Source organism: Triturus cristatus, chromosome 7 (assembly GCF_964204655.1).
Source record: "Triturus cristatus chromosome 7, aTriCri1.1, whole genome shotgun sequence".
Lineage (NCBI taxonomy): Eukaryota > Metazoa > Chordata > Amphibia > Caudata > Salamandridae > Triturus > Triturus cristatus.
The window spans coordinates 200924403-200944861 of NC_140590.1; the positions used below are offsets into that span (position 1 = coordinate 200924403).

At 43.3% G+C, this 20459-nt stretch overlaps 1 protein-coding gene across 6 annotated transcripts in view; it reads left to right on the forward strand.

Moving 5' to 3' along the window:
• The window catches only part of LOC146809212 (putative methyltransferase DDB_G0268948), a 520756-nt gene that overhangs the window by 466076 nt on the left and 34221 nt on the right, over positions 1–20459 (forward strand). The window lies entirely within an intron of this gene.

The window sequence follows — 20459 nt, forward strand, 5'->3', positions numbered from 1 at the left end:
TCAGAAAGTGGCTCCACAACTAATGTTCAGGCCTTTATAATCTTACATCTTGATGGTGGAAACACTTTGCTCCCTGGCCTACCAAACTATTCATTGGCCCCCTTTTAAGACATCGTACTACACCACACAATATCTCATTTATGGCCTCAACAAATATGATTACATCACCTTTAAATTGATAGGACTCCACTGGGTCTCTTGCCAGCTTCTACAGAGCCATCACAACCAGCATCCCCAGCCATTTGGCTAAAAAGCTGACCATTTCTGGTGACTCACCAGGCCTGGAGTCAGGATGGTGTACCAGCTAAATATGGTTTGGCAATATTATCATAGGAATATATTATGGTATTCAGAGCATAATGAGACATGCTATTGTAGGTATTAATATTATATTTGTTGTAAAAATATTGCCATATATAAATATATCCATAGTATACAGTTCAGGAAATGCACCAATAGCAGGAAGTTAAATGTCACCTGTAGACTGCAATATATATTGTGCCATCTATTAGGCTGACCAGGAAAATGTGGCTTCAGGTCTTCGTTTGTCGCCTGACTGTTGAATCTTTACAGCATGAGGGCAGACCAGTCAAAATAAACTTGTTTTTGTCATAAGAGAGAGCTACTTTCAGATCAAAACCAAGTCACCTCTGAGTAGGCCTTGCAGCCAATAAGCCAGAATGCCTAGTATACAACAGGGATGTGAGTAGTTGGCCTGATATATGCTGTCCACTAGTTCTAGTGGGCACCTTGTATCAGTCCAAACAACCCCTTATTGGTTATAGGTTAAAGACAACCTTTATTGAAAGCTATCCTAGTGGTAGCTATGGAGAGCAGCCTTCAGGCTAAGTCTTGAAGGAATGTAAAGCAGCTTGTTTTACAAGTCTATATTCTCTTGAGTCACTAAATGAAAGATATCCACACCAGGTATATTTATATATATATATATATATAAATATATGTATTTATTACTAAGCACACCCTCCTAGTCTCTTTATGAGACTAGAGGTCAAAACACATGTTACACTTCAATAATCACAGTAAAATAGCACAAATACACCTCAGGCCCTAGGGGCGAGCCAAACCATATACTAAAATAGTGGTATAAGAACTGCGACTTAACTAGACACAAAGCCTAGAGCCTGTAGAATCGCTGGGACCCCAAGGAAACACCAAAGGTAGTGACAAGGGGGCCGTGTGCAGTGTGTGAAAATAGCCACGAGCTCCCGTTAGCTTCTATGGGGAAAGTCGCGGTTAGATTTTTAAAGATTAGGGACACTTAGAAATGAGTCAGGACCAAACCCTTTTGGACATAGGAAGTTCTAGGGCTAGCACCCACTGGAGCACTGGAGTACTTGTGTTACCTCACCCAGGGAAGCCGGGTGCATAAGTGTCTTTTGGTGTTGGGTCGCGTCGTCGATTTCAATGGGAGCTGCAAAGAAGTGCTGCTACCGTGAAGATTCGAAGTATCCCAAGAGTTCCAAGCCTGTATCGAAGATGAGAAGAACCTGAAAGCAGAGGGGACAGAGTCTGGGTCACTTGCCAGTGACCAGGAAGGCGATGAGCAGATGCCCACCGATGTTGGGTGATTTCAGGTGAAGGAGATGAAGCTTAACTCTTCAGCCACGAGGACCAGGAGGTGTTGAGAATGACCAAGAGCTGGATTTGAGCTGTCCCAAAAAGGATATCGAGTACTGCAGCATCGGTGCCCGGATTGGACAAAACAAGCCTTGGCAACAGCAACCCATGCAGAAAGGAGAAAAATGCTTTGGTGCAGACCAGCAAGGTCTGTGGGACTCACCACTTGGATGTGAGTCAGGGCACATATGGCGCAACCACAAAATCCCAAGGAAATGCAAAGTTACCCCCTCAGGGACCCACCAGTCAACGGACCAGGGATCGCGAAGGGACCTCAAGACGAAACACAAAATGGTAGCCCACGGGTCACTCGGAATGACCAGGCTGACAGTCTTCAGTGGATTTAGTGCTCGAGGTGGGGGCTACAAGTCAGCCCAAGCACAACTTCAAGAGACATCGAGAAGTCAATGCACTTGCAGAAATGCACGGTGACCAGCAGTTCCGGTTCCACGCTACTCACAGGGGCTGTGGGTCTCAGCTTTGCTGGAGACTCTGGTCAGCCTCTGAGATGTCTGGAAATCTTCTTCCTGGACTGCAAATACTTCAGAGTCCAGCGGGAGCTTCGATGATGCAGACCGGCAAATTGCTTTGCTGGTGCCTGCCAAGCAGGTAAGTCACTCCTTGACCGCAAGGGAGGTTTCTTCAGTCCTCTGGTCTTGAGCATACCAGCGAAGGTCCAGGATTTGGCTTCAGAGTTTCATCCAGGGTAATCTAAAGTCCTATGGACAGGGGTCCCATACTTATTCTAAGGTAGGGGGTTGGATATACACTGGGGACCCACCTATGGGAGAGTTTGGAAAGAGGGGTGGCTACACCCATTTCCTTTGTTCAGTTTCATGCCGAATAGGGGCTGGAAGCCCCTGAACCAGTTTGAACTGGACTATGCACAAGGACACCAAATGTGCCCCCAGTGCAGGACTTCAACTCACTCAGAGAGTGATACCGCCCAGCCCCAATACACATAAGCCTGTCTGGGAGGTGGTTACACAACCTGTCTCTGCCCTATCTGGCACTTAGTAGCCTTGATAGTTAAGCCTGCTTTTGCAGGGCCTTCAAAACATTCCTCAGGTGGACAAGGTGATCCTCCCAGGTCGAGCTAAAGACAGCAATATCAACTTGATATGCTGCACTATAGTCTTCCAGGCCTGTATTGAATTGAATTGAATTGAATTGAATTGAATTGAAAAGGCTCTTATATAGCGCATGGCTACTCGGAAGCATCCCAGCGCTCAGGAAAGGTAACCCAGGGATAATGGAAAGCCCATTAGCTAATCTGTAAGGACTTGATTCACCAACCTTTGGAAAGTGGAAGGTGCATTCTGCAAACCAAAGGACATTACCACAAATTGAGAGTGCCCACTAGGGGTAGAAAATGCTGTCTTTGGCTTTGCATCATCAGCTAGTCTGATCTGCCAGTAGCCAGCTGTCAGGTTAAATTGTGCTTAGAAACGTGGCTGAGGCCAAAGTATCTATTAGCTCTTCTGCCCTGGGGATGGGATGGGCATCAGTCCTAGTGACTGTATTAAGACCCCTGTAGTCTACACAAAACCTCATCTCTCTCTTGCCATCTGTGGTGTGAGGTTTAGTTACCAGGACTACTGGACTAGCCCAAGGGCTAACTGAGGGTTCAATAACTCCCAGATCCAACATCTTTTGGACTTCTGTCCTTATACAGTCCCTGACATGTCAGGTTGCCTGTAGATCTTATTCTTCACAGGCAGACTGTCCCCAATGTCCACTTCATAAGTGCACCAGGTTGTCTGACTTGGAGTTAGAGAAAACATATGTCTGAACTGGCTGAGAAGCTTTCTGCAGTCAGTTTGCTGCTGGCCAGTGAGGCTGCCTGCCAAGGCTACACCATCAACTGAGCCATCATCAGGGTTCTGAGAAAGCCGGTCAGGGAGTGGGTCACTCTCTTCCTCCTGTCCTTCATCAGTAGCCATGAGCACGCCCATGTCTGCCCTATCAACATACGGTTTTAGTCTGTTGACATGAAGTACCCTGTGGGGACTCCTATCGGTTCCAAGGTCTACCAAGTAGGTGACCGCCCCTTTCTGTTCAACAATTGTATGGGGGCCACTCCATTTGTCCTGGAGGGCTGCTGGGGCCACAGCCTCCAACACCCACACTTTCTGTCCTGGCTGGTAGAAAGTCAGTACAGCCATTTGGTCATGTCAGGCTTTTTGTAATTCCTGGCTAGCCTCAAGGTTTTTGGTTGCCTTTTCATATACTCAGCCATCCTGGAGCAGAGACCAAGTACACGGTCCTCTATTTCCCGTCTGGGGGGCTTGAGAGGTAACTTCCATCCTTCCATAACCAGACACAATGGACCCCTGACAGGGTGCCCAAACAAAATTTCAAAAGGGCTGTAACCAACCCCCTTTTAAGGCACCTCCCTGTATGCAAACAAAAGGCAGGACAAGAGTATGTCCCATTTTCGCCTAAGCTTTTCTGGGAGTCCTTTAATCATGCCCTTTAAGGTTTTGTTGAACCTTTCAAGTAAACCATTGCATTGTGGGTGATAGGGTGTGGTGAACTTGTAGTTCACTCCACACTCCTTCCAGATATCAGTCAAGTAACTAGATATGAAGTTTGCATCCCTGTCAGATACTATCTCCTTAGGAAATACTAATCTTGAGAATACACTCTAGAGGGCTCTTGCCACTACAGGTGCTGTAGTGGTCCTTAGGGGAATTGCTTCTGGGTACCTGGTGGCATGATCTACCACCACCAGTATAAACCTGTGCCCAGATGCTGTCTGATGATCCATGGGACCAACAGTGTCAATCCCCACCCTCTCAAAGGGAAACCCCACCACAGGTAGTGATATCAAGGGGGCCTTTGTGGTTCCACCTACCTTGCCCCTGGCTTGGCAGGTCACACAGGAGCAGCAAAACTCCTTAGTGTCTTCAGACATGTGGGGCCAGTAAAAGTGAGGAACAATTCTGTCCCAAGTCTTGTTCTGGCCCAGGTGTCCTACTAGGGGAATATCATGGGCTGGTGTCAATAGGAAGCCCCTAAACTTCAGAGGTATAACCAACCTCCTGGATGCACCAGGCTTGGGGTCTCTACTCTCTGAGTAAAGGAGTCCATCATCCCAATAAACTTTATGTGTGCCATTTGAATTCCCAGCAGCCTCATCAGCAGCTTGCTTTCTGAGGGGTTCAAGAGAGGGGCAGGTTTTCTGCTCCTGGCTCAGATCAGACCTGGAAGGGCCCCCTGTCTCCAAGAACTCAACCTGGTCATGTTCAAGCTCCTCTGGGACAGTTCCTTCTTCAGGCTCAAGATCATCTCCCTGAGGAGACTGATCAGCATTGTGAGTCAGGTGGGAAGGCTCTGCCTTAACCCTACTTCTTTGGAGGCATCTTGTCCATTATTCCAGAATCCAGGGCCTGTCCAGTTTTAGACATTTTGGCCCGTGACCTAGTCACAGAAAAGACATGAGCAGGGATCCCTAACATTTCTGCATTTGAGCTCCACTTCAGCCCAGGCTGAAGTCTCTAGATCATTGCCAAGCAAGCACTGTACTGGTAGGTCTGCACTTACCACAACCTTCTTAAGGCCAGTTACCCCTCCCCAGGAGAAGTTAACAACTGCCAGAGAATGGTCTGTTCTGACATTGCAAGCATTGGTCACTTGGTACATTTCACCAAGTATAATCTGCCCAGGATCCACAAGATCATTTGTCACCATGGTGATACTTGCTCCTGTGTCCTTGAATGCCCAAGCCTCTACTCCATTTATTAAAGGTTGTTGTCTGTATTTGCCCAGATTACTGGGACTCACAAAGGGGTACATATCCATGCCCCCATCACAGACTAACACAGCCTGAGTTGGAACTCTGACTAGGCCAGAGTCCATCTCATAACCCAGGGTCAACCGTACTACACCCTTATTCTGGACATTGCCACCACCTCTTGTAGCTGTACTAGGGGGAACAGTTGCCTTAAGGGCAATGGTGGCTGGAGTAGATTCTTTGGACTTGGTGCAGTCACTGGTCCAGTGAGTTTTCTGTTTACAGATTTTGCACCAAGGTTTCTTTTGGCCTTTTCCCTTGTTGTGAATCCCCATTTGAAGAAGATTTTTGGGGGCCTTGTGAAGACTTCTGGTCTTTACCCTTCTCCCCACCCTTATCAGAGATTTTAGGATTTTGCTTCTTGGGTTCTCCACCTTGGTTGTGTACCTTCTGCCTCACCCTGGTTCTGACCCACTTGCCTGCCTTCTTTCCCAATGCTTGGGGAGAGGTCAGATCTGAGTCTACCAGGTACAGGTGCAACAGCTGATTCTGACAATTATTAAGGATCTGCTCCCTCATAATCAAATTGTACAATCATTGATAGTCATGCACTTTACTGCCAAGTAACCAACCTTCCAGAGCCTTAGTAGCACAATCTGCAAAGTATACCCAGTCCTGAGTCTGTGCCTTTTGGGTATCCCTGAACATTAACCTGTATTGCTCACTGGTTAGGCCAAACCCATCAATTAAGGCACTCTTCAGACTGTTGTAGTCATCTGACTCCTCCTCTCTAACAGTGAGGAGTTTATCTCTTCCTTTGTCTGCAAAGGAGAGCCATAAGATTGCTGACCACTGCTCCTGGGGGACCCTTTGTACTTTACAGGCCCTTTACAGTGCAGGTATCCATTTGTGGATGTCACCCCCACTCTGGTAGGGAGGGACAAACTTATTCAGGTTTCTATCGTCATGAGACCTTTCCCTATCTCTAGGGATGTTGCTGCCACCATGGGACTCTAGTCCCAACTTTTTTCTTGCTCTGTAGATCTCTAGGGCCTCCTTATCTAGGGCTACCTGCTTTCTTCTGATTTCAAGCTGAGCTTCCTCATACTTGAGCAGTCTCTCCCTTCTCTCCTGAGAGGTTTCCCTCCTATGAGAGGGGATTGAGGTCCTTATAGATGAGTTAGAATGGTTAGACTCCACTGAGGGAGATCTTGACCTTCTTGGCCCACCACCAACTCTCCCAGGCGGGACAAAGAGGGGTCCATTTTGGTCCTCTCCATCACTGTCTAGGGGAGCTGGATTTTCCAGGTCCAGATCATTGTCATCTGCCTGGCCAGCCTCAGAGGTCAGGTCATGGTGAATTTCACCCCTTGGCCTTTCCTCAGGTGCTGTCCCACCCACTCTGCCTAGCCTTTCAGGTCCTAAAGATCTGCTAAGGTCATCCAGCCTGAGTACCTCTATGAGATGCTGGGTGGTTGGACTTTTGCCTGTCTTCAGTTTCCTAGTTGTACATAATGCTCTCAGTTCCATGAATGGGAGTCTATCATATTGGGAATCTTGAAGCCCAATGGCTTCTGGCAAGGACCTATGGTTCCTGGCCTTGAAGACATTACTAGTGTGGTGTGGTGTATTGCACTACCTACTCTAGTTTGGCCTACTAAACTCTCTTGAGTTGTAGAAAGGGTGTGCTATTCCTTAACACACAACTCTAAGTTCAGTAGAGCTTACTGCATTCTAAAGCTTGTATTATATGTACCTAGGGTACCTTTAGTGGTTTTCAGTTAGTTACTCAATTGAGATTATCTTGTAAAACAATAGCAAGCTGGAATCCCACACGCTGCTCACCAATGTGAGAAGTTGGCCTGATATATGCTGTCCACTAGTTCTAGTGTGCACCTTGTATCAGTCCAAACAACCCCTTATTGGTTATAGGTTAAAGACAACCCTTATTGAAAGCTATCCTATTGGTAGCTATGGAGAGCAGCCTTCAGGCTAAGTCTTGAAGGAATGTAAAGCAGCTTGTTTTACCAGTCTATAATCTCTTGAGTCACTAAATGAAAGATATCCACACAGGTAAATATATAAAATATATGTATTTATTACTAAACACACCCTCCTAGTCTCTTTATGAGACTAGAGTTCCAAACACATAAGTTACACTTCTATAATCACAGTAAAATAGCTCAAATACACCTCAGGCCCAAGGTGCGAGCCAAACCATATACTAAAATAGTGGTATAAGAACCACGACTTAACTTAACTAGACACAAGGCCTAGAGCCTGTAGAATTGCTGGGACCCCAAGGAACCACCCAAGGTAGTGACACAGGGGACCCACGGGGGCCGTGTGCAGTGTGTGAACACAGCCGCGAGCTCCCGTTAGCTTCTATGGGGAAAGTCCACCTTACCCAGGCTGCAGTAGCAGACCTGTGGTGTCATTTTGGGTGGCTTTCCAGGGGTGGCATAATACATGCTTCAGCCCCTGGTAGGCCTCTGGGGTACCTATGCCCTGAGTTCATAGTATACCATATACTAGGGGCTTACAAGTGCACCTCAGATCCAATCTGTAATGTACCTAAAGTACATGGAATCATTTTAGAGAGGAAGCAGCTAGGCTGGGGTCATGATTAACAGGGTCCCAGCCAGACTAAAGTCGAAAAACAGTGAAACATCAGCAAAAAGTGGGGGTAAACATGTGAAGCAGATCCTACTCTCCTACGAGGGAAACAAGTAGAAATTAACAGTTGAGCTAATGAAAAAAACACTCCACAAAGTGCTAATCAATCCCTATAAAATATCTCTACTTACACTGTTACTCACTTCCCTATATTATCAGAAAACTCTGTGAATGCTGTGCAAAGAAACAAAAGAAAGTTATTTAGTTAGAAAATATGTATGTTTATTCCAATGTTATAAAATTCTGTTTTAGCAATTTCATTCAAATTATACACCATCATAAACAACATAAGACATACTTCACATGAAGATGGAAGATTTTAAACAAGGCTGAACTCATTGACCATGAAATCATGTATATCTTATTAGTTTTTCTTTCTGTGTAATCATGATTTTTTTTTCATATATGATTTTAAGGTATGGTTTGCCTTGCTATTGCACAAGGTATGCAAGCAAATGTAGAAAACAGCACAAGTTGCACCACTCAAAATGTCCAATATAATTTAAATCAGTCCATATCCATGAGGTTTCTTTTCAAAGCAATCTTCTTTATTTCAGTTGTCATATACACATTAAAACATCCAAAACAGCCAAAGCAGCCGACGCGTTTCGTCCACCTCGGGACTTCTTCAGGGCTGCAACAAATTTTATAAAAATACATAGAATAAATAACACACATGAGCAATAGGCACAAACAATTATAACAATACAATAAGCAAACATCAGAAGGACCAAATTTAATAGGGCCCAAGTTTTCATCAGAGTTAAATTGGACATCTATTTATAGATATCGACCAACATCGAATCATTGGAGTAATCAACAATTCTTAATTAAACTCCACATCAATAACAACATAAAATTAACATCACAACATCACAATAATTAATTACAAAAACGAATAGTTTTGTTCATATATGATGATTTGATCAAAATGCCTGTGATAATAAACAGTGAAGGATATAATGTTTTATTGGCATAATTAGAGTGTCATCACCTGAATATTTGGTTTCGTTTAAAATATCCTCACTGTATTTCATAAGGAATGGCTTGTAGGCCTTTCTTGGGATTAAATCTAACAGTTAAGTAACCTTCACCATGTCATCACTAAAAACATCTATCTAAAAATGAGTGCAGAGAAAAGGGAGACAACAGAAGTATGTACAAGGGTTAGGGAAGTGGAATGTATACCCACCAAAAGAATTGCTGTATTAATCATAGTCTTTTTTTAATATGTCTTTCTGTATTTCAATTGTCATGTGACTGGAAGCATCTATTTGTGTCACCAGGAAAAAGCCAAAGAGCGAGTCAATATAAAAACAAGATGAATACATAGATTAACTATATCAGCAACATATCACCAAACTGTTAAGAGATGGTATGCGTACTCACTTCAAAGGGGTGTGTGCCTCGATTTCAATTTCAAAGAGAAAGGTTATTCGCTAAGTAGCTAAGACGAATCTTGTCCTTCCAGCATTGGTCCTATTTAAGTTCTATCCAACGGTGCGAGTGGTAGTATCACTCTTTAAGATGCCTAAAGATGAGTAATATACATTTATTGAATAAGTTAAAAGCCAAGCATAGAGTTGGTATAATATCAATGACAAATTGGAGAAAGACAATGGTTCAAATATGTAATGCCTGTGGGAACAGCTACATATAGGTAGGCAGAAAGTTAAACTTTAAGGGGTAAAATTAGCCCCATGTAGCCCGTTTTATGATGCACAGACGTACAAAATACTTTTTAAAGATTTAATAAGCTTGTAGAGGACCCGTAAAGCGCCTAAAACATTCATGCCTAGCTTAAGGGTGACACAGAAAGTTAAGAATAATAAACCAATTCCATACTATCCCCTTGGTAGCAAACCAGCAAGCAGGGTAATTCAGTTGAAATGCACCTTATACAAATGAATGAAAGGAGCCCCATACATGCAAACATGCCAGAAAGGTTTGTAAAGGGTGCACCTGGAAAAACGAGTGAAAAGGACCCAATGTATCAATCTACCCGATTCCGCATCTGTTTAAGGAAGAGACGTCACCCCCGTCAGGTTACAACAGGGCAAGTCGTTCGAACTTGCTATTTATATAGTGCTATAGATAATTCCCAATTGATAACACCTGAGTTTTCCCTCCTGGAACGTGAGCGTTCCAGAGTACCGAACAGCGATTGAGCCGGGATTAGGAAAAACCGCCGCCATCTTGGAAGGGTGAGCGAACCCCGCATCGCTAATGAAAATAAAATGTCTTCGTAATTCATTAATATTCCCACGATCACCTTGTGACTACTAATATTAAAAAGACAGACTAATAAGAAACAAATTTGTATTTTAGTTCGTAGTCCTGGAAAATGTAATCATAAATAGCTAAACGCGAGTTTAGCAACGTAAGTGAAAATTATATAGGCAAGATCAACATACCGTATGAATAGCACACGTAGCTATTGCCAATAGGTGACACCTAAGTTTGTCCTCTTAGGACGTGGGCATTCCCAAGTGCAAGACAGTGATAGAAAGGGGATTTGAGAGAACGGCCGCCATCTTTGAGCAGTTAACTAACCCTGTATAACAAGAAGAGATAAAGCATACTTAACCAATACTAACAGAAACAGGTCATCCAGTGGTTGCTAATATCCTATTTTAAGGGCAACAGAAAGAAAGGGAATTTAGACAATGACTGCATATGATAGTCAGCCAACCAGATAAAGTCGTTGATATCAGTTAAGCGCGACTTAGGCCAGATAAACAAAGACTATATAGGCGAAGTAACCACGTTAGTATAAAATAAAAGTATAAACAAAACGTCATTTAAGAGACGTGAGGACATCAATAAAAAACGGAAATAGCCGAAAGATAAATTGCAATATAGTCATTAGTAATCAAAACTGCCATAATGAATATTTAGTAAAGGTCCCAAATAGAAGAATATTCTATCTGTACAGGGAGAATGTGTGATCAAATTCCCCCGTTGGGTGTATATATTGTATAGGATTTGTCAATATCCATTGGAGAAACTACAACAGGTATGGCACATTCGGGGTCAAATGAACAATGAAATATCCAAAGAAGGTGCATCTTAAGGAGGCAGAAAGCTACTTGATCTCGATAAAAAGGGGAGTGGACCGTATCCAATTCTACAAGTATTTTTAACCTAGTAGAGGATGCAGTAGCCCTTTCAGTTGGTGATTAGAAAGCAGATACAGTAAGGATTAAGGAGAGATCATTATGTGTTACGGGTACCTAGGGTAGTTTGTAATTACTCAATGTGCCATGGGATTAATCGGGCATCGTTTATAGAAAATAATGCATTTCAGATTCACTATTGTGTCCCATTTCCACACATCGAAGTCTACATATCCAGCCTGCTTCATTCCTTCTTAGTTCCTGCTCTCTATTACCTCCCCTGGGGGATACCGGTATATGGTCTATCTCAAAGAACCATAATTCGTTAAGTTTGTGTTGTTTAGTTTGGATATGAGTGGTAAGGGGATATCTCAGATCCCCATTTCTTGCTGCTCTTAGGTGTTCCTGTATCCTAATCCTTAGTTCCCTTTTGGTACTGCCTACATATATCATATCGCATGGGCAGCCCAAGATATATGTGACAAATTTTGCATGTAATAATATGTCTGATCCTATGAACTTTTTCAGTGTTGAATTGGAACGTGCGAGTCCTGTTTCTTCCCATTTTGCATGCACAGCATTTCATGCATGTAAAGAAACCCCCTTGTCCCTCTGTCATACAATTAGGAGTTTTTGAGGATGTAACGAAACTAGGGCAAAGCATATTTCTTAAATTTCGACCACGCCTGTACGTAACCCTTGGGTTTCCTGTAATTTCATTCTTAAGACCTGGTACTTCCTCAAGTAGTCTCCAATGCTTTCGTAGGATATTGAAAATCTTGCTACTATCCCTATTGTAACCAGTTACAAGGGAAGTGGGGGAACTTATCCCTTTCTTATTCCGTGGTGCTCTTTCTTCCAATGTGCTTTCTCGTTTAACTTTAAGAACCCTACTCTTCGTTTTGTTCATAAGGGACAGGGGATAACCCCTTGCCAGAAATCTCTTCTTAGTTTCTTTCACGTTGTGAATGAATCCCTCTTGAGTGCTACAAATTCTTCTCATTTCCCCAAAGGGGATGTTGTTAACTACATGTCGGGGATGAGCGCTGTCATAACATAATACGCTATTGCAGGCAGTGTTCTTTCGATGAACTGTGCTCTGTATTGTGTTGTTATGTATAAAAAATTGAATATCAAGAAAATCAATCCTCTCCCTATTCCAATTTATGGTGAACCTCAAATTGTATGGATTGTCATTGAGGTAATGATGGTAGCTCAAAAGTTCGGGGACAGGTCCATTCCAGATAATAATGACATCATCGATGTACCTGCCCCAGAATAGTACATGTTCCATCCATGTAGTGGCATGTCGGCCCCAGGCATGCAGCCGCTCAAACCAGCCCATGAAAAGGCCGGCGTAAGCGGGTGCAAACCTGGAGCCCATAGCCGTCCCCTGTATCTGTTGGAACCATTAATTGTCGTGGAGGAAATAGTTTTTAGACAATATTATGTTTGTCATTTCCATTAGCATCTCATTATGGGACAAGTGGTCAGCAGACCTCTGTCCTAGATAGAATTCCATAGCTCTAATACCAAACTCTTTCTTGATGCTAGTGTAGAGGCTAGTTACATCTAAGGTTACAAACACCATAGAATCTGACCACTCCAATCCCTCAAATTTGGACAAAATATCCTTACTGTCCCTCACGTACGCAGGTAAATTCTGTACCAGTGGTTGGAGGAAACCATCCACGTATTCCGATAGCCTTTCTGTGGGGGAGTTGATACCAGAAATGATCGGTCGGCCAGGTGGAAAAAGGCCTCCCTTATGGACTTAGGTTAAGACGTAGATACATGGGAAAGAGGGTTCAATAACAGTCAAATACCCATATTCCTTTTCATCTAAGAGGCCAATTTCCCACCACTCAAACAATTTAGTATTGATATAATTACATAGCGGTCTGATGGGATTAAGGGTTAGTTTCCTGTAACAGGTGGTATCCGCTAACTGTCTCTCAATTTCCCCCATGTAATCAACCTTATCCATAACAACAACGTTGCCCCCTTTGTCAGCCTCACGGATGACTAGTGTAGGGTTGGATCTTAACTCATTAAGTGCCTGATTTTCGGTCATGGACAGGTTAAATGTCATATTACCCGTTCTGGTGTGTGATGCCTGTAATTTGTGTATGTGGAAGAAAACAATGGTTCGGGATGGCCTAAGAAGGTCCAGTGCAAAGAGAAACCCTTAGGAGGGCGGATGATTTTGTATAGGTTCAAAGACTCATACGGGAGAATAATACTTAATATAGAGAAACAGGGGACAGGAAAGGTCAATATATGACACTTATTTATTGTACATAGGTTGAATTCAAGTGCTCACATATTTAGTGACAAAAAGCGTGACATGCAGGTGAGGGTGGACTTTTTAAAAAGGAACATCGCATTGGCAACAATAGAGAACCATTTTTTCTTGGTTAAATCAGTACAAAAAAGGTTCAAGTTGCGTAAGGTCGATGACGTTTCGAACTCAATTATTTGAGTTCATCTTCAGGACAAATGTGAGCATATGAACTTGAGCATATGGGAGGTTAAGTAATGGGGTTGTCGTCATTTAAGGAAGATGCAACGGTGTGCTCGCCACAGCAGTGAATGTCTCGATAGGAACCAGTGGCTGGAGTTACAGACTTAGTCCAACCTGCTCAATGTATGGAGGCGGGGTTCCGGTGCCGAGAAATTAATCTGCAGTGAATGTCTCGATAGAAACCAGTTGCTGGAGTAACGGACTAAGTCCAACCTGCTCAATGTATGGAGGCGGGGTTCCGGTGCCGGGAAATTAATTCATTACAGGCGGCACACGGTTCAGTCAATGGGGTTCTCGCGGGGGGTGGAGCGGGTCCTGGATGCGTGCAGGTACGCCTCGGCTGACCTTCTCATGAAAGATGTCGATATTTTGGTGTGTCCCTGTTGGTATAAATTTAGATTTCGCTTTGAGGCCACTATTTATACCCAAATCCTCCACTATATCCAATTCCATACGTAGAGAATCAGTGTCAATTTCAGTCTCAAACTGTATTGATAACATTGATTTCAGAGCATTGAATTCTGAGGCAGTTTGTTGTATACAAATGTATTAATTTGCAAATAATTACATTTTTTTGATGAATCTAAATATACATAGTCTGATTTGCTTGTAATTATAGCAAGCGTTGTGCAGATCCATCACAGGGAGCAACAGTGAAAGGGAGGGCAAAAGCAAATTCATGCCCTAATAGCTTTGGTGCTCTATAATGAAACTTGATAGGCTCTTAGCATATTAAGCAAAGTGCAGGCATCTCAGGTTCAGTTTCCTAAAAGAAGGGGTAGGCAAGCTAAGAAAAAGAGAAGTCTGCAATCAAATATTACACAAGTCCCCTCTAAGTTTTACCGATCTTCACAACACTTGGCATACACTTACCAGGCCCCATTTACAATGGTAAACTAAGACAAAAGTCGAACTTTATGACTTCCGTTATTCACAAATGGTGTAGTGAAGACTGCTATTTATATAGGTACAATGCTAAGTTAGCACAACCGCGTTAGATGTTAGAAAGCCATCTTGCCGCTTTTGCTGCTTTTGCACACGACACTGTAGTTACATGTTATTAATTGAGAAATGCTTGCTCGACTTTGCTTCAAATGAGAACTGTCTGTTGTTCACATCACTAACAGTGAGCAGTGACCTTGGTCTGAACATTGTGTAAAGTAACAGTCTGGGTCGCTAGACTGTGCATGTTGTTGGGTTCAGGTTGATCGGCCCACTATTTAGCCATAACACGCACGCAGCTGCAAATACCTGAAAGTCGAGTGCTTTTAATATTGCAGTGCTGCATGTTTTGCACACATTCGGAAGAAGAGCTTTCCCAGGAGCAGAGTCTAGCTGATCCTGTGATGTGATTCCACTAAGCTAATCTTTACGGTATGGGGTTCCCCATTTAAGCCTAGAGACCTTTTATTAGTCTAATAATAATAATATTAGTTTACTAGCAAAAGGAAGGTGGCTGACATCCACTGTCATTTTATTATGATTACTCCTTTCATTCTCTATGGTATTGTAACTATGCTGATGGTTTTGATATTAATCATTTGTCTGCTTATGTTAGCCAAAGTACTGCATCTGAGGACACGAGGTTTATAAAATAAACTCTTTAAACTTTACCGTGTCTCTGTTTATTCTGTTGTGGACTGATATGAGAATATTTACGAACAGGGATTTTTGATTCCCACCATTCCTGAGAATACCCTAAGTCGCTTGTTCTGGGTTGTCTATACATTGGGACCGCCGAGATAAAACTCGGATAACGAATGGGACACTGATGCTGGTCGGATAAGGGGTTCTGGGTTCTGAGGTGAGTTTTTGGTACACCACAATTCACTGAGGTCCTGGTTTCCTGTGCATAGTTCTGTGCATAAGCAGAATCCCTGCAACAATGGCATTTACTAGTAGTAAAGTTATACTTTTGTCTCAGTTTTGGTCTCAGTTAAACTTAAGACCAAAACTTAAGTTTAACTGAGGCAAGAGTATAACTTTACTACTTGTAATGCCCTTTGTGAATACCGAAAGTCATAAGGTTAGACTTTCATCTCAAATTACCTTTGTGAATCGGGCCCACCGTGTTGAGCTTACTTATGAAATCTTCAGTTTCATGCAAAACCACCAAGAAAGGTATACTTAAAAGAATGGTCAAAACATGAGCAGCCATTTTGACTCCCATAGGAATCTTTGCCCTTCACAATTGAATGGAACCCTGGAAGGAAATGTATTAACCTTGAAATGAAAGTAAGCTTTACTCAGTGCTGTTGCTTGGTTTGGAGTAAATCCCTTCAGTACTTTTCAGGGTATTGGCATAACAATAATGTGTCGGTGGGTTGAAAGGATTAAAAGAGATAGCTGGACCATTATTGTGCAGTCAGTCCTCAAATCGATGGTTATACATTTTCAATCTACTCACATGGCCAGGCGAGTTGTGGGATTGGAATGGTGCACTTTGTGCAGTGCTGTGATGTTGCACGTTTATAGAGGAGGAAGGGGGCAAGACGCGAAGAGATGCCTGAGCCATGTGCCATGGGCCCAGTTATTTTGCCACTCCAACATGCCCCAGTGCACTGGTAGTGTCGGTGCTTTCAGTTGCTCTGGCAGTCAAGCTCCTCTTTGGCCAGCACCCTTTCAGCTCTTCCATCCGTCCAAGCACCTAGACATCTAGGCAATGCTGCCACTGCGACCAGGATGGGTAAGTTGCAAGCAGCGAGCAAACAAGTGGGCAGATGTGCAACAAGTGTGCTGCAGCAGCAAAAGAAGTTACTTTCAGTCCCTTCCATGCTAACGCATTTGGAACTTCAAGTCAAACCATTGACCCTTAGCCACAAGCCTAATCTACAGGCATAGGTTTGGTCCTTCAGGACTCCTCTCAGGTCACAGAAAGCAGGTCTAGTCCTCTTCTGTTCTTCTGCATGCCCATAATGTGTTCTCAGGAGGAAACTTTGCATACCACTTTGTGGTAGGCACCAGTTAGCAGGTCAGGTTGATTCTTAGGTACTATCTTCCAATCGGGTAAATGTACCTGGAGGCAACTATCCCCTCTTTTTATTCCTACATCCACCACTAAGATCCAGTTTGTAGCAGGCACTGGACTCATCACCAATCAGTCAATCAATCAATCAGGGTTTTGTACAGTGCACAACTCACCCCTTAGGGTCTCAAGGCACTGATGAGTGGGAGTGAGCAGCTCTGTTGGGGTCATTCGAAGATCCAGGTTTTGAATCTCTTCCTGAATTGGTGCAGTGTTGGACTTCGTCAGAGGTGAAGGAGAGATCATTCCAGATGTTGGCTATGAGGTAGGAGAAAGATTGTCCACCTGGTCAGGTCCTGTAGAAGTGTGGGACAGTGGCTAGGGAGAGGTCGGCTGAGTGGAGGTTTCTCTTGGGTGCATGGAAGGGTTGAGGTATTGGATTCCGGTGTTGTGGAGGGCCTTGTAGGCATGCGTGAGCAGCTTGAAAGTTATTCTTCTTCCAACAGGGAGCCAGTGGAGGTCACAGAGGTGTTGGGTGATGTGGTTGTGCCATGGTATATCGAGGATGATTCTGGCTCAGGCGTTCTGGATGGTCAGGAGTTTGCAAAGGAGTTTTTTGTTGATTCCGGAGGGCGTTGCTGTAGTCCAGTCTGCTGGTGACATGTGCATGAGTGGCCATTTTCCTGGAGTCAGGGGGATCCACTTGAATGTCCTGCGTAGTATTTGAAGGGTGTTGAAGCATGCTGAAAAGATACCGTTAATCTGGCTATGCATGATATGTGATGAGTCTAGTATAATGCCGAGGTTACCTGCATGGCTCATTAGGGTGGGTAGGTTTCCGAGGGCAGTCGTCCCATATGGAGGGGGTAGAGCCAAGGATGATGACTTCCGTTTTCTCCGAGTTGAGTTTTAGGCAGCTGTTCTTCATCCAGGTTGCGACTGCTTTCATCTCTTCTTGGAAGTTGTACCTCGTGATGTTGGGTTTCTTGGTGAGGGAGAGGATGTGCTGTGTGTCATTGGCATAGGAGACGATGTTGAGCCCATGAGCTAACAAATCAGGAGAGAGACATCTAGTGAAAAAAGCATGGCTCCTCAGTGCCCAGACAGAAGAGAGATAAAAAATATTCTCTTGTCTTATTTGATCCCTTTCAGAGAACAAACATTTTGCATGTGCTTCAGACAGGCTTGTCAGGTAGGGTTTTATACTAATTTGCCAATAGGATAACCACAGCCCCCACTTTGAATATTCTGCTGAGCTTAGAGGAGTCCGCCCTGCCCATTCTGGTTTATTTGTCAAACCTATTGTGTAGCTCGTGGGAGGAATTTCACACCTAGCTCACACCTCATTTATGCCAAGTACATGCTAGCAGTTGCTGGAGAGTTAATGTAAATTAGCCTCCAGGAGCTCAAGACAGAGTAAAGGTAATTTTCTAAAAGTTACATTACCTTAATATTATTAAAAGTCTAACTTTGGACTTTAAAAATAGTAGTGCCATTATTTTTCTGGCTGGTCCTATTCTTGAGATACAACATTATTATGTTCATCTGTACTCTGGCTTTCTACACAGGGCTACAATTTAGGCCTTTACACTGTAGGTACATGGTAATATTCACTGTGTCTTGTCTTGCTTTTAAATTCCATGCACCCTGCCTTGGGTGCTATAAGGTGTACACGCGGCTGCCTTAACAACACATAAAAAAAGGAGGTCTTCATCTGTAAAAAAAGAGTCATTTTTATAGGTCATAAGTCAGGTTTTATACTGTAAATTGTAGTCATGCTACACAGCCTGAAGTCATGTTTGTACGCCCACAGTAGTCATTGAAACCATACGCGCTGAAGTGTGCTGCAATTTATAAGTGACATTTAGTTCCAGGCCCTGGTTGCATTTTATACACCATCTACTAGGGATTTAGAGTCAAGGTAAATGTGCCAATCAGAAAGAATACAATTTAACCATGTTTAATGGGGGAGCACAGGTTGTTAGTAGGGTAAATTACACAGAGTTCTCAGCCAGCAAAAATAGTAAAAACAATTAAAAAACTCTGGTTTGAAAATGCAGAAAATGTGTATTTCCTATAAACTGCACTTTAACATTTTAATTTTAGAACTGGCTACACCCATTACATGAATATAGCTTTCAGAAGCTACTCACTGTAGGGATGTGCAAACATTAACGGGGTCCTTATGATGGGGGAAGGCCCGCTACCGCCAGCGTGCAGTGGCGAGCCCTCTGCCATCGAACGTGGATTCACCGCCTGCCACATTAGGATGGCGGGTGGATCCAGAACGCGACCGCGATGGGCGCAAAGACTGCCCGCCACGGAACCACCACAGGCAATTGTTCCGATTCCCTGGTGGAGCGATCTACATCCGTAAAATGGTGGCGTGCCTAGCAGGCACTGTCCGCCAATTTACGATGCCATGGAAAGGCTGACGGTGATTGGTTTTAGGGACCCTTTGTGGCCCCCCTTTCTGTTGGTGGGAGGTGTTGGTGCACTGGCCAATGGTACCCCCCTATATTTCACTGCCCTATGTGTCAGGCCCGTCTCAATGTTAAATTGCAAGGTGCGACCACCATGGTAGCGGTTGCATCCTAACTTGGAGTGCGGGACTGCCACATGCAATAGGGTGGGCCCTATTCCCACTAAGGGACTCGAGTCCATCCGCCATCGTAATGAATGACCCCCTAAATTCTTACATGTTCATATTTTAAATACCAACTTCCCTGTCTTATACACAACAATCTCTATTATGGGTTGACTTACATAGGTTTTTCCTCCTGTCAGAAGTTTTTTTTTGGCAGGTCTGCCTCTTGGTTTAAAAGCTACCCAAGTAGGAGTGAAGCCATGTTTTCCTTGTCAGCCTAGTGAATGCCACTGTAGGTGTGCCAATTTGTAGATGACATTTACTTTCTATAACATTGGTGTTTTTTCTTATAGCATATATTATAGCCTTATTGAAAATTTAAATATGCAAAGTAAGGGTTAGCCAATTTTTCCATATTTTAGAAGTTGGAAAAAATACACTTGGAACTGGACAGAAGTACTCTAGAGTTGAGAAACCAGAAGGATCATACCACATGCAGTGTTGGTAATCAAGCAAAAGAGGCATGTTTTCACAAATAGTATTCAATTAGATACAGAAGATAGGAATATTAAAACAATGAAAGTAAACACAGTGTCATCAAAAACAATAGGATAGTAACAGCAACATGTTAGAATATAAAGGAAAGTTGCCTCAGGCTGAGTCAGCCTTCATGGGGGATTAGTCATGGACTCTTCAATCAAATGCTTTACCTTTGGTACTTTAAAGTAACAAATAAACAGTGGGATATCATTGGAAGCTTTAGATGAGAAGGGCTCTTTGAAGTATTATATTTTAGTTGATTAGTCCCAATATAGTATTCCACATTATTTCTTGAAAATATCAAACACCAGTGAGATGAATTCCATTCCCGATGGGAGTGCTTTTTTCCAGATGGACTTAGAGTTTCCCCCCAGTCTTTCATAGATTTGACAAGATTAGTTGCCATGGGAAATCCTGAAACCCTCATTATTACTGGTCTCATAGTGCAATCCGAAGGTTCATTTTGTTGAAGAGGTGTCTCACAACTCCATCTCCACAGAATTTTTTTTCCAGATATAAATGGTTCTCGTCTTTCTCTACTGTAACAGAAGCTTCATTTGACCACAGGTCTTTCTGCATTCCACAGACATAGCAACGTGTTGGCAGGAGTTGTTTACTTTTAACTTGTTCAGTAGTTTTCCTCCAACTTTTTATGACCTTGTTAATTCTCTGATCAT